The sequence below is a fragment of the Heterodontus francisci genome, unplaced genomic scaffold (assembly GCF_036365525.1).
Source record: "Heterodontus francisci isolate sHetFra1 unplaced genomic scaffold, sHetFra1.hap1 HAP1_SCAFFOLD_151, whole genome shotgun sequence".
Taxonomy (NCBI): Eukaryota; Metazoa; Chordata; class Chondrichthyes; order Heterodontiformes; family Heterodontidae; genus Heterodontus; species Heterodontus francisci.
The window spans coordinates 620,032-636,007 of record NW_027141586.1 but is presented as its reverse complement, the minus strand read 5'-3'; positions in this window follow the sequence as shown (position 1 = coordinate 636,007).

The window sequence follows — 15,976 nt, the reverse complement described above, 5'->3', positions numbered from 1 at the left end:
CGCTAACTTCTTACGTGGGATGTTATCAAAATCCTTCGGAAAGTCCCAATACATCACATCCACTCCTTATATCTTATCTATTCTGTGAGTTACATCCTCAAAAAATCCCAGTGGATTTGCCATGCATGGTTTCCCTTTCAGAAATTCATGTTAACTGTGTCCGATCCTGTCACTGTTTTGCGTGTACTCTGTTATTACATCTTTTATAATGTACTCTCACATTTTCCCCACTACTGATGTCAGGCTTACCGGTCAATAATTCCCTGTTGTGTCTCTACCTCCGTTTTTAAATAGTGGTGTTACATTAGCTAACCTGCAATCCATTGGAACTCTTCCAGAGTCTATAGAAATTTGAAGACTGACCAGCAATGCATCTACTATTTCTAGAGTCACTTCCTTAAGTACTTTGGGATGTAGATTATCAGGCCCTGGGGATTTATCAGCCTTCAATCCCATCAATTTACCCAACACCATTTCCCTACTAAACCTGATTTCATACAGTCCCTCCTTCTTACTAGACCCTATGTTTCCCAACACTACTGGGAGGTAATTTGTGTCCTCCTTCTTGAAGACAGAACCAAAGTATGTATTCAATTGGTCTGCCATTTCTTTGTTCCCCATTACTTCCAAACAGAATTCGATGAAGTGTCATTTAACAGGCTTGTCAATTAAGTTGAAGCCCATGGAATAAAAGGGACACACTTGCCTGCATGACAGGAAGCGGAGAGAGGGGGTGAAAGGTTGTTGTTAGAACTGGAGGACGTTTTCCCAGGGGTCGTTACTGGGTCTGCTACTTTTCATGATATATATTAGCCACTTGGACTTGAGTGTAAATGGAACAATTTCAAAATTTACACTTGGCACAAAACTTGGAAGTGTACTGCGCAATGAGGATGATCGTAACAGACATCAAGTGGATGTAGACAGGTTGGTGGAATGGACGGACACGTGGCAGATAAACTTTAACAGAAGCGCAAATTGAGACATTTTCATTGGACTGAGAGGAGAGGCAATGGAAAATAAAGGGTGTAATTTTAATGGGTGTGCAGCAACAGAGTGGATGCATGTGAATAGTTCAATGGCAGGACATATAGATGAGCTTGTTAAAATGACATGTTGTGTGACTGTTACAAAGACAAACTATCCCTCCTTGTCCTTCACAAAGTTACTGCAGTCTGTGACAATGTTCGTAACAGCATCTTCCTCCCACACCTCTCCACTGTCGTCCAGCTGGAAGGAAATGCTGTTACCTTTTTATTATTTCATGGGATGTGGGCATCGCTGGCTAAACCAACATTCATTGCCCATCACTAATTGCCTTTGAAAAGGTGGTATTAAGCTGCCTCCTTGATCCACTGCAGTCCATCTGGTGCCGGTACACCCACAGTACTATTTAGGAAGGGGGTTCCAGGATTTTTACCCAGTGACAGTAAAGGAACATCGATATAGTTCAATTTCAGGATGGTAAGTGACTTGGAGGGGAACTTGCAGGTGGTGGTGTTCCCATGCATCGCTGCCATTGTCCTTCTAAGTTGTAGAGGTCGTGGGTTTGGAAGGTGCTGTCTAAGAAGCCTTGGTGCGTTGCGACAGTGCATCTTGTTGATGGTACACACTGCTGCCCCAATGCTGGTGGTGAGGGAGTGCATGGCACCCCAATCACAACAATCAAGCGGGCTGCTTTGTCCTGGATGGTGTTGACCTCCTGGAGTGTTTTTGGTGCTGCACTCATCCAGGCAAGTGGACAATATTTCATAACACTCCTGACTTGTGCCTTGTAAATGGTTTACAGGCGTTGGGGAGTCAGGAGGTGAGTTACTCTCTGCAGCATTCCTAGCCTTTGACCTGCTCTTGTAGCTGCAATTCAGCTTCTGTTCAATGGTAACCCCTAGGATGTTGATAGTGGGAGATTCAGCGATGGTAATGCCGTTGAATGTCAAGGGGAGATGGTTAGATTCTCTCTTATTGGAAATAATTGTGTCCTGGCACTTGTGTGTCATGAATGTTACTTTCCACTTATCAGCTCAAGCCTGAATGTTGTCCAGGTCTTGCTGCATATGTCTGTCTTCAGTATCTGAGCAGTTGTGAATAGTGATCATCATTGTACAGTCATCAGTGAACTTTCCCACTTCTGACCTTATGATTGAAGAGGGTCATTGATGAAGCAGCTGAAGATGTTTGGGCCTAGGACACTACCCTGATGAACTCCTGCAGTGATGTCCTGGAACTGAGATGATTGACCTCCAACAACCACAACCATCTTCCTTTATGCTCGGTTAGGAATGACTCCAAGCAGTTGATTTCTCCCATTGACTTCTGCTTAGCTAGGTTCCATTCATAGCTGAAAGTACAGAAAATGTTGTAAATACTCAGCTTGTCTGGCAGCATCTGTGGAAAGAGAAGCAAAGTTAATGTTTCATGTTGATGAACTTTCATCAAAATCGACAACGGTCAGAAATGTAAAGGGTTTTGAACAAGTGAAAGGTGGGGAAGAGCAACAAAAAGGAGGGTCTGAATAGGACCGAGGGCAGAGAGATTAATTGACAAAGAACAAGGCATTTGTTCAGAGAGAGTGTTAATGGCTGAATAATGAACTGCTCTGTCTGAAAGCAAAAGCATGAAAAACAAGTTTAAGATCATGTGACGGTGTGACATTGTTGAACTCAGTGTTGATCCAGAGGCTGTAAAGTGTCTAATTGGAAGATGAGGTTCTGTTCCTCAAGCTTGAATTGAGCTTCACTGGAACACTGCAGCAGGTAGAGGTCAGAAATGTCAGAGTGGCAGTCGGGCAGTGAATTAAAATGGCAAGTGACCAGAAGCCCGGGGTTCGGTGGACTGAGTGGACAGGCCCCACAAAACGGTCACTCAATCTTTATTTGGTCTACCCAATGTTTTCTTTTTGTTACTCGTTCATGGGATGTGTTCATCACTGACTAGGACAGCATTTTTAGGCCATCCTTAATGGAGAGGATACCGCATTGTAGCAGCGAATACTGTATACTAAATTGAAAGAAGTACTAATAAATTGCTGCTTCACCTGAAAGGAATGTTTAGGGCCTTGGATAGTGAGGAGAGAGGAGGTAAAAGGGCAGATATGACACCTTCTGTGATTGCATGGGAAGGTGCCGTGGGAAGGGGACAAGGTGTTGGGGGTGAGGGAGGAGTGGACCAGGGTGTCACGGAGGGAACAATCCCTTCAGAATGCTGACAGGAGAGGATGGGGGAAGGAGCTCTTGGTAGTGGCATCACACTGGAGGTGGCAGAAATGGTGGAAAGTGATATTTTGGATGTGGAGGCTGGTGGGGTGGAAAGTGAAGACAAGATGAACCCTTTCACAGGTCTAGGAGGGAGGGGAAGGGGTGAGGGTAAAGGTGCGGAAAATGGGTCAGACCCAGTTGAAGGACCTGACAACCACAGTGGCGGGGTGGGGGGATCCTCAGTGGAGGAAAAAGGAAGACATATCAGAAGTGTTGTCGTGGAAGGTTGAATCATCAGAGCAGATGCGATGGAGAAACTGGGAGAATGGAATGGAGTCCGTACAGGAGGCAGGGTGTGAAGAAGTGTAGTCGAGGTGGCTGTGAGACTCACTGGGCTTATAATGGATATTATTGGGCAGCCTATCCCAAGAGATGGAGACAGAAAAGTCGAGAAAGGGAAGTGTTGGAGATGGAAAACAAGAAGGTGAAAGAAGGGTGAAAATTGGAAGCAATGTTGATAAGGTTTTCCAGTTCGAGATGGGAGCAGGAAACAGCACCGATACAGTTATCAATGCCCCAGAAGAAAGAGCTCAGGGAGGGTACCTGAGTCGGACTGGAACAAGGAATATTCAAGATATACGACAATAAGACGGGCATAGATAAGACACATGCAGGTACCCACAGCAACACAATTTACTTGAAGTTCAGCTATGAAGAGAGAATGGGCAGGCTAGGGTTGTTTTCCTCGGAGCAGAGAATGTTGAGGGGGGACCTGATTGAGATATACAAAATTATGAGCGGCATAGATTGGGTAGATGGGAAGAAACCTTTCCCTTAACAGAGTTGTCAATAACCAGGGGGCATAGATTTAAGGTAAGGAGCAGGAGTTTTAGAGGAGATTTGAGGAAAAATGTTGTCACCCAGAGGGTGGTTGGAATCTGGAACCCACTGCCTGAAGGGATGGAAGAGGCAGGAATGCTCAGAACATTTAAGAAGTATTGAGATGTTCACTTGAAACGCCATAACCTACAAGGCTACGGGCCAAGTGCTGGAAAATGGGATTAGAATAGTTAGGTGCTTGATGGCCAGCATGGGCATGATGGGCCGAAGGACCTGTTTCTGTGCTGTATAACTCTGTGACTCTATGAAGTGAGTGGAGTTGAAGGAAAAGTTGTTCAATGTGAGAACAGGTTCAGCCAGGCGGAGGAGGGTGGTGGTGGATGGGGACTGGTTAGGCCTCTGTTCAAGGAAGAAGCGGAGAGCCCTCAAACCGTCCTGGTGGGGGATGGAGGTACAGAGAGATTGGACGTCCATAGTGACGAGGAGGTGGTTAGGGCCAGGAAACTGGAAACTATCGTAGTCCGTCTGAAGAATAACGTATGTAGGAGGGAAGAGACTTGTCAAGGGGAGAAAAAATCGAACCAAGATAGGAAGAAATCATTTTAGTGGGACAGGAACAGTCTAAAAAGATGGGTCCACTAGGATAGTCATGTATGTGGATTTTAGGAAGGAGGTAGAAGTGGACTGTCTGGGGTTGTGTGACTGAGGTTGGAAGCTGCAAAGGGACAAAGTCTGGAGAAGATGAGGTCAGTGACAGTGTCCAGCAGACAGCGTCTTGATGTTCTGTGGTGGGGTCATGGTCCAGGGGGAGGTAGGAAGAAGTGTCTGAGAGTTGGCGCTGAGCCTCTGCAAGGTCGAGGTTAGTACGCCACACAACAACAGCACCACCCTTGTCTGCAGGTTTGATCGCCATGTCAGGGTCAGACCTGAGAGAACGGGGTGCGGCAAGTTCAGTGGGAGACAGATTAGAGTCAGTAAAGGGAGCAAATAAATTGAATGGCAGATGTCTCACTGACATTTCTCAATAAAAAGATCAAGTGTTTGTAAGAAGCCAGAGGGAGGGGTCCAGGTCGAGGCGAAATACTGGAGATGGCTGAGTGGGTCCACTGGTTGGGGGAAGAATCCTTGGCCGAAGAAGTGGGCAGGAGGCGATGGCGGTGGAAAAGAGCTCAACGTCATGCTGAGCGTGATATGCATTGAGGTGGGAGTGTAAGGGGATAAAAATTGAGTCCTTTGCTAAGTACAGTTCGTTCAGCGAGAGAGGGGAAGGTGCCACTGTTTAAAAATAAGGGATCACCCATTTAAGACAGAGATGAGGAGAGCTTGTTTCCTCTCAGACGGTCGAGAGTCTTTGGAATTCTCTTCCTCAAAAGACAGTGGAACCCGAGTCTTTGAACACTTTTTAAGGTGGAGGCAGATAGATTTTTGATAAGCAAGGGGGTGAAATGTTATCGGGGGTAGGTGGAAATGTAGACTAATCAGTTCAGCCATGAATTCATTGAATGGCAGAGCCAGCTTGAAGGGCCGAGTGGTCTACTCCTGCTCCTAATTCTTATGTTCGTATATAAATATATGTTGTTGTTATTGATGACTTCGGAACAGCACTGTATACTTCTCCACAGCCTGAAAAACAATCTATTTTCTGTGCCTTAGTCAATTGGATGTTTACACAACCTCTGCAACTTTGATCCATTGGGTTCAGTTTTCCTAAGAAGTCTATTAAATGGCACTTGCGAAAATGCCTTTTATAAGTTTATATACATAACACCAGCTGTGCCACCCTCATCAATCCACTCTATTACTATATCAAATAAATCCTTCAAGGTACAATTTGCCTTTAACATGTTCATGGTAGTTGACATTTATAAACCGTTGCTTTTAAAATCAGCAGGTATCTTTGTCCAGGTTGGTTGTAATTTCCCCACCAGGGACGCTCGTCTGACAGGTCAGTAAATACAGGGTTTATTCCATCTCTCCTTTTTTAAGTAGGGTGCAACATTTACAACTCTCCAGTCCTCTGCCTCGACTCCCGTTTCCAAGGATTGGAAGATTCTGGCTAGTGCATCTGCTATTTCCATCATTCATTACCTCAACAACCCTCATACATCCCATCCAGACCGGGTAAATGTCATTCATTATTGTGGTACAAAAAGTGTTGGATTGAAAAGCTTTAACTGAACCTGTTTGTTCAGTGACTGTAATTAATGGCAGTCTCTTTGGACCCTAATTTATGGCACTGGAGGTTTTCTTTCTTCTATTAATAAGGGACTCTTTTCAATTTGTTATTTCATAGTGTCCGCAGGAGCATGATCCCTGGCAATAACAGGGATCAGCAGCTCCAGCGAGAGAGAGTGAAGATAGATCAGAATCTGAGACCAGTAGATTGGAATATTACAACAATGGGTCAGAATCTGAGAACAATAGATTGGAATGTTACAACAATGGATCAGAATCTGAGAACAACAGATTAGAATGTTACAACAATGGACAGGTGTTTATCCTATTGGTTTGATTATCTTACTGCAGATTATTCTTAGAGGATCGGATCTATTATGCACTGAGGATGATTCAACACATTTATTATCCCATCCTCGCTATTGTTGGTGTCCCTGGTAAGTCCCTCTATCCAGCTATTAATTCTATAAACCATGATTAACTATTTTACTGTTCTTAACAACAACTACCTCTGAAATATTGTCCTCCGTGTGAGCCCATTTGCTGCATAAACTCTTGTCTGTGCCCTTGCCAAATCTACTATTCCAATGCTCTTCTGGTTACCTTCCCGATTGCAAACCGCCATAAGCCACAGTCTACCCAAAACTCTGTTCTCCATATCCTCACACTCACTAAATCACATTCACGTAACATCCATGTGCTCAGTGACATACATTGTTTTTTGTCGGATAGAGAATGTGAAAGAAATAAATGGGGTGTGTAAGAAAGGTACCACAACAACTATGGGTGAGTTTAACCTGCATGTAGATTGGACAAATCAGATTGGCAAAGGTAGCCTGGAAAACTAGCACATTGACTGTATCCAGGACAGTTCCTTACGGCAGCACGTTCTAGAGTCAACCAGAGTGCAGACGATTCTAGAACTGGTAATGTGCAATGAGACAGGATTGATCAAGAACCTCCTGGTAAAGCAGCCTCGAGGCTACAATGACAGCATGTCAATGTTCAGATTGAAGGGAAAACTGTGGGCCTATGTCTAGTTTGTTAAACCTAAATAAAGGTAATTATAAGGATATGAAGGTGTAGCTAGCAAGAGTGAACTGGGAAACCAGGTTAAAAGTTAAGACAATAGAGATTCAGTGTCCTCTCAGGACAGTTCAGGCAAGGTTTACCAGACTAATACCTGGAATGGGCGGGTTGTCGTATGAGGAACGGTTGGACAGGCTAGGCTTGTGTCTGCTGGAGTTTAGAAGAATAAGAGGCAACTTGATTGAAACATAAAAGATCCTGATGGCATTTGACAGACTCGATGCGGGAAGGATTTTTCCTCTTACGTAGAAACATAGAAAATAGGAGCAGGAGTAGGCCATTCGGCCCTTCAAGCCTGCTCCGCCATTCATTATGATCATGGATGATCATCCAACTCAGCAGCCTGTTCCAACTTTCGCCCCATACCCTTTGATCCCTTTAGACCGAAGATCTGTATCTAACTCCTTCTTGAAAACATACAATGTTTTGGCCTCAACTGCTTTCTGTGTTAGCGAATTCCACAGGCTCACCACTCTCTGGGTGATGAAATTTCTCCTCATCTCAGTCTTGAATGGTTTACTCCGTATCCTTAGACTATGATCCCTGGTTCTGGACTCCCCCACCATCGGAAATATCCTTCCTGCCTGTACCCTGTCAAGTCCTGTTAGAATTTTATAGGTTTCTATGAGATCAAAGAACAAATAAAGAACAAAGAAAATTACAGCACAGGAACTTGGAGGCCCTTCGGCCCTCCAAGCCTGCGCCGATCCAGATCCTCTATCTAAACATGTCGCCTATTTTCTAAGGGTCTGTATCTCTTTGCTTCCTCACAGATCTCCCCTCACTCTTCTGAACTCCAGCGATTATAATCCTAACCGACTCAATCTATCCTCACACGTCGGTCCTGCCATCCCAGGAATCAGTCTGGTACACCTTCGCTGCAATCCCTCTATAGTAAGAACAACATTCCTCAGATAAGGAGACCAAGACTGCACACAATATTCCAGGAATGGCCTCACAAAGGTCCTGTATATTTGTATCAAGACATCCTTGCTGCTGTACTGGATTCTTCTCGCTATGAAGGCCAACATACCATTTGCTTTTTTAACCGCCTGTTGCACCTGCATGCTTACCTTCAGCGACTGGTGTACGAGAACACCCAGGTCTCGTTGCATTTTCCCCTCTCTCAGTTTATAGCCGTTCAGATAATCTGCCTTCCTTTTTTTGCTGCCAAAGTGGATAACCTCACATTTATCCACATTATACTGCATCTGCCATGCATTAGCCCACTCACTCAACTTGTCCAAATAATACGGAAGCCTCTTTGCATCCTCCTCACAACTCACCCTCCCACCCAGTTTTGTGTCATCTGCAAATGTGGAGACATTACATTTAGTTCCCTCGTCTAAATCATTAATGCATATTGTGAATAGCTGCTGTCCGAGCACCAATCCCTGTGGTACCCCACTGGTCATGCCTGCCATTCAGAAAAAAGACCCATTTATCCCTACTCTTTGTTTCCTGTCTGCCAACCAATTTTCTATCCATCGTAATACATTACCCCCAGTACCATGCGTTTTAATATTACAAGCTAATCTCTTATGTGGGACATTGTCGCAAGCCTTCTGAAAGTCCAAATAAACCACATCCACTGGCTGTCCCTCATCAACTCTACTCGTTACATCCTCGAAGAATTGTAGTAGATTTATCAAGCATGCTTTCCCTTTCGTAAAACCATGCTGACTCTACACAATTCTCCAAGTGCTCTGCTATAAAATCTTTGATAATGGACTCTAGAATTTTCCCCAATACCGACGTCAGGCTGACTGGTCTATAATTTCCTGCTTTCTCGCTACCTCCCTTTTTAAATAGTGGGGTTACATTAGCTACCCTCCAATCTGTGGGAACTGTTCCAGAGGCTATAGAATCTTGGAAGATAACCACCATCGCATCCACTATTTCCAGGGTCACTTCCTTAAGTACTCTGGGATGTAGACCATCAGGCCCTTGGGATTTATCGACCTTCAATCCCATCAATTTCCCCAGCATCATTTCTCTGCTAATATGGATTTCCTTCAGTACCGCTCTCTCACTAAGCCAACATTTCTGGCATGATAGTTGTGTCCTCCTTTGTGAAGACAGAAACACAGTATGCGCTTAGTTGGTCAGCCATTTCTTTATTCCCCACAATAAATTCCCCTGGTTCTGACTGTAAGGGACCTACATTTGTCTTTACCAATCTTTTTCTCTTCACCTACCTATAGAAACCTTTACAGTCAGTTTTTATGCTCTCATACTCTATTTTTTCCTCCTTAATCAATCCCTTGGTCCTCCTTTGCTGAATTCTAAACTGCTGCCAATACTCAGGTCTGTTGTTTTTCCTGGCAAATATATCTGCCTCTTCCTTGGATCTAATGCTATCTCTAATTTCCCTTGTAAGCCATGGTTTGGCTACCTTTCACATTTTACTTTGGCGTCAGACAGGTATAAACAATTGTTGCAGTTCATCCATGCGCTATTTAAATATTTGCCATTGCCTATCCACCCGTCATCCCTTAATGTAACATTTCCCAATCCGTCATTGCCAACTCACGCCTCATACCTTCGTAGTTTCCTTTACTAAGATTCAGGACCCTGGTCTCAGAATCAACTCCTCCACTCTCCATCTTGATGAAGAATTCTATCATGTTATAGTGGCTCATCCCCAAGGGGTCTCGCACCACTAGATTGCTAATTATTCCACTCTCATTACACAATACCCAGTCTAGGATGACCTGTTCTCTAGTTGGTTCCTCAACATATTGGTCCAGAAAACCATCCCGTATACACTCCAAGAATTGCTGCTCTACAGTATTGTGACTCATTTGATTTGCCCAATCTATATGCAGATTAACGTCTCCCATAATTACACGATTGCCTATAATTTATTGCATGCATCTCTAATTTCACGTTTAGTGCCATTTCCAACATCACCACTACACTTTGGGGGTCTACATATAACCTCCACTCATGTTTTTTGCCCCTTCGTGTTTCTCAGCTCTACCCATGCAGATTCCACATCGTCAGAGTTAATATCCTTCCTCACTATTGCGTTAATTTACTCTTTAACCAGCAATGCAACTCCACCACCTTTTGCTTTTTGTCTGTCCTTCCTAAATACTGACTAGCCCTGGTTGTTCATTTCCCATCCCTGGTCACCATGCTTCCATAATCCCGACGATATCATACCCGTTTACATCTATTTGCATGATTAATTTATCCACTTTATGGCGAATGCCTATCACTTTTCCTATTCCCCTTAATGACTTTTGTTCTTGTCTTTAATCCCTTTCCTCTGACTCCTTGCAAAGGTTCTCATCCCCCTGCCATTTTAGTTTAAACCCTCCCAAGCTACTCTAGCAAATAGTCCCCCTGGGACATCAGTCTCGGTCCTGCCCAGGTGTAACCCATCCAGTCTGTACTGGTCCCCCCTCCCCCAGAACAGGTCCCAATGCCCCTGGAATCTAAACCTCCTCCCCTCACACCATCTCTTCAGCCACGTATTCACCTGATATATCCTGTTATTTCTACTCTGACTTGCACGTGGCATTAGTAGTAATTCTGAGATCACTATCTTTGAGGTCCAACTTTTCAACTGACTTCCTAGCTCCCTATATTCTGCTTTTAGGATCTCGTCCTTTTTTTTACCTTTGACGTTTGTACCAATGTGTACCACGACCACTGGCTATTCACCCTTCCCCTTCAGAATGTCCTGTAACCGCTCTGTGACATCCTTGTCCCTAGGACCAGGGAGGAAACATACCATCCTGAAGTCTCTTTAGCGGCCACAGAAACGCCTGATCAATCCCCCTTACAATTGAATCCCCTATAACTATTGCATTCTCAGGTGGTTTACTCCTCCCCTGTGCAGCAGAGCCAACTGTGGTGTAACGAATAGGGCTGTTGCTGCTTTCCCCTGAGAGGCCAATGCGCACAACAGTATCCAAAGCAGTATATCTGTTTTTCAGGGGAATATCCACAGGAGATTCCTGCACTGCCTGCCTAGTGCTCTTGCTCTGCCTGGTGGTCACCCATTACCTTCCTGCCTGTGGGGTCTGAGCCTGCGGGGTGACCATCTCTCTTTTCCGTGCTATCCACGATACTCTCCACCTTGTAGATGCCCCAAGGTGTTCCGAGCTGACGCTCCAGCTCCGAAACCCAGGCTTCCAGGAGCTGCAGCTGGACACACTTCCTGCACACATGCTGGTCCCAGGCATTGGAAATTATCCCGGCTTCCGACATGGAGCACGAGGAGCACGTCACGGCTTTGAGCTCTCCAGCCATGATTAACCCTTTCAATTAAATTAAACCTTCTGGAAGATCTTAATGTCCAATAATATCAATTACTCTGGAGCCCTTTTTCTTTGGTCCTCGGTACTACATAACTCCCTTTAAAAAATAACTGCTTACTTTCTTTGAAATAAACTTTAAACTTTTAAACTTTTCTTACCTTAGGCACTTACCCAGCTATTTAGAACTATTCCCTAACAGCAGTGAATCCCCTTTCAGCTCTCTTGTGACGTCACTGATGTTTATTTTTTCAAAACTCCGGCGCGCTGAAAGAGATCCTCTCCACTCCGAGAAGGTAAGAGACTGGGACTCGATCCTCAGGCTCGAGTTATAGGCTCCGCTCTCAGCATTTTCCCCACAGGTCCACACGACCCCCGGAAGGTAAGATTCTCTCTTGTGGGGGAATCTAGAACTCGGGGACACTATTTAAATATAAGGGGCCGCCCATTTTAGACAGAAATGAGGAGATTTTCTTTTCTCCGAGGGTTGTGAGTCTTTGGAACACTTTTCCTCAAAAGGTGGTGGAAGCAGAGTCTTTGAATATTTTTAAAGCAGAGGTAGATATATTCTTGGTAAGCAAAGGGGTGAGAGGTTATTGGGGGTAGGCGAGAATGAGGAGTCGAGGTTACAATGAGATCAGCCATGATCTTATTGAATGGCGGAGCTGGCTTGAAGGGCCGAGTGGCCTACTCCAGCTCCTACTTCGTATGTTCGTATGATAAGTTCCCAGGATCAGATGGCCTGCATTCTAGGGCTTTAAAGTCAGTGGCTGCAGTGACAGAGGCATTGGTTATAATCTTCCAAAATTCCTTAGATTCTGGAAGGGTTCCAGCGGATTGGAAAATAGAAAATGTAGGGCATTCATTCAATAAAGGAGGGAGACAGAAAACAGGAAACTATAGACCAGTTAGCCTAAAATCTGTCATAGGAAAATTGTGAGAATCCATTAATTAATGAGCTTGCAGCAGCATACCTAGAAAATCAGATTGGGGTCAGACAGAATCAACGTGGTTTTGTGAAAGGGAAATCATATGTAACTAATTTATTAGATCTCTTTGAGGAAGTAACAAGCAAGGTGGATAAAGGGGCACCTGTAGATATAGTGTACTTGGATTTCCAAAAGGCATGATGCAGGAGGTAAAATATTGGCATGGATAAAGGTTTAGTTATCTAACAGGAAACAGAGACTGGGATAAATGATCTTTTTGTGTTTACAAGTTGTAACTAGTGGAGTGCCACAGGGACCAGGACTGGGGCCTCAGCTATTTACAATGCACATCAATAGCTTGGATGAAGGGACAGAATGTATGGGAGATAAATTTGCCAATGACGACACAATGGGAAGGAAAGTATGTTGTCAAGAGGAGGTAAAGAGTTTACAAAGGGATATAATTAGGTTCAGTGAGGTTTCAAAACTTTGGCAGATGGAGTAGAATGTGGTAAGATGTGAACTTGTTCACTTTGGCCGGAAGAATAGAAAAGCAGTATACTATTTAAATGTAGAGAGATTGAAGAACTCGGTGGTACAGAGGGATCTGGATGTCCTGGTACATGAATCAGAAAGAATTAGTATACATGGACAGCAAGTTATTAGGATGGAACATGGAATGTTAGTGTTTATTGCAAAGGGAATCGAGTATAAAAGTGGAGAAGTTTTACTGCAGCTGTGCAGGGCCTTGGTGAGACCACATCTGGAGTATTGTTTACAATTTTGTTCTCCTTATTTGATAAAAATGATATGATTGCATAATAAGCAGGTCAACGAAAGTTAACTTGACTCATTCCCTGAATGAAGGGCTTATTGTATGAAGAAGGTTTGAACATGTTGGAGTTTAGAAGAATGAGAGGTGTCTTATTGAAACATAACAGATCCTGAGTGGACCTGACAGAGTAGATACCGGGAGGATGTTTCCTCTTCTGGGGGAGACTAGAACTAGGGGATAAAGTTAAAAATAACAGATCAGCCATGTTCTTATCGAATGGTGAAGCAGGCTCAATGGGCCGAATGGCCTACTCCTCAGTTCTATCTTCCTATTCCAGTAACACCTTAATTTTAATATTTTCACTCGTGAGATCAAATCCCTCCATGTCCTCACCCCTCTGATTATCCCAATCCCCTGTCCATTTCCAATATTCCTGAAACTTGTTCATCTTAAAGTCTTTTTCTAATTCCCTTTTTAAAGTGAGTTTCTTTCCCTCTGTCTCTTTTCCTGACCACACATTTCATCTCTCCAGCTCCACTGGTGATGTGGAAGTTTGGATCCATAAAATGGTGTGAGCTGCACTGCCGGTCACATCCAGCACATTGTACAGGAAATCCGGGCTGGCCGGGGTGATCGTGTGGGTGTAACATGCGTGTGTCTGTAGTGTGAGGAGGGGTCTGAATATGGCGTCAATTCCTGCAGCTTTGATGTACGTTTTTGAAACTTGGTCTGTGCATGTCCACTGACCGCCTGTGTTAGTCACCCTCAGCTGAACATAAATTCAGCAGCACGAGGAACACCCTCTGGTGTTATTTAAAAGGACCAGACATCCAACTTACAGGTGAGGGGCTTTAGACTTACTTCTGTTATTATAAAGTTAGTGGAGGTGCTGTGGATGGTTTTCTCGAGGTTGTGGTGTAAGCTGCTGCAGACATTCAGGGAGGACAGAGGATTTGGTGACCCAACTCTGGACGAGGTATGGGGACAGTAGTTTCAGTGTCTCTGTGTCTGGAACATGACCAACACATGGAGCACAAGCTGCAGAGAGGGGAGGATCTGTAAAGACGCAGGAGGAGGGGACTCTGCACTACCCACCACGGGTTTTCCAAGAGCAAAAGGAGCAGTGGTCCTAATACTGAACACTGGGGAACAGCACTGTATGCTTCCATCGAGTCTGAACAACAACCTTTCACCACTTCTCTCTGTTTACTGTTGCTTAGCCAATGTCATATCCACACTGTCATTTTTCCTTTAATCCATTGGGTTCAGTTTTCCTAACCTGTCTATTGAAGGTCACTTGATCAAACACCTTTTGAAAGTCCATATATATAACTTCAATCACACCACCCTCCTCAACCCTCTCCATGTGTTTTATCAAAGAACTCCATCATGTTTATCTCGTCACCACCTCTCTCCACACCTCCACTGTTGTTCAATTATCAGACTGATTATCTGACACACAGTACTGGATGAGCAGAAATTTCCTCCAATTAAATATTGGTAAGAATGAAGCCATTGTTTTGACTCCCCACTCCAACACTGTTCCCTTGCTATTGATTCCATCCGTCCCCCTATTAACAGTCTGAGATTCAGGCGGTCTGTTTGCAACCTTGGTGTCATATTTGACCGCAAAATGGTCTTCCAAACTCATTTTCAGGATATCATTACAACCGCCTATTTCCACCTCAGTAACATCGCCTGACGTCACCTCTGTCTGAACCCATCTGCTGCTGTAACCTCATTCATGCCTTCATCGCCTCTGTGTGATTATTATAACTCACTCCTTACTGATCTCCCACATTCTACTATCTATAAACTTGAGGTCCTCCAGAACACTGCTAACCGTGTCCTAATTTCCTGTTCAGCTATCACTGACTGACATTGACTCTTGATTAAGCAATGTATTTATTTTAAAATTCTCCACCTTGTTTTCCCTCCATGACATCTACACCCCTCACCCCCACACATCCTATATATGTAATATCCTCCAGCCCCACAACCCTTAAAGATATCTGCACTCCTCTCGTTCTGCCCTCTTGTGTGTCCCTGATTTGAATTACTCCACCATTGGAAGCTGCACCTTCAGTTGTCAAGGCGGCAAACATCTGGAATAATCTCCCTACAGAGCTCCACCTCTCCGCCTCTGCACCACCCCACTCACTTTCCTTCTTTAGGGCACTCCATAAAACCTACCTCTTTCACCAAGCTGTTGGTGATCTGACCTAATATCTCCATATATGGCTCAGTGTCATACTTACAACCTTCTAGTCCTCTGTCACCACTCCAATATCCAAGGAGGATTGGAAGATTCTGGCCAGTGCCTCGGCTATTTCCACCATCCCTTCCCTCAGCAACTCTCATACATCCCATCCAGACCGGCTAAATGTTCTACTTTATTGTGGTACAAAAGGTATTGGATTGAAAGGTTGATAGGTAAATTGGCAATTATAAATTGCCCCTAGTATAGGTAGGTGGTAGGGAAAATATAGGGACAGGTGGGATGTGGTAGGAATATGGAATTAGTGTAGGATTAGTATAAATGGGTGGTTGATGGTCGGCACAGACTCGGTGGGCCGAAGGGCCTGTTTCAGTGCTGTATCTCTAAAAAAAAAGAAAGGGGTTAAATGAACCTGTTTGTTCAGTGACTGTAATTAATGTCATTCTCCATGGAGCCTAATTGTGTCACTGGAGGGTTTCCCTCTTCTG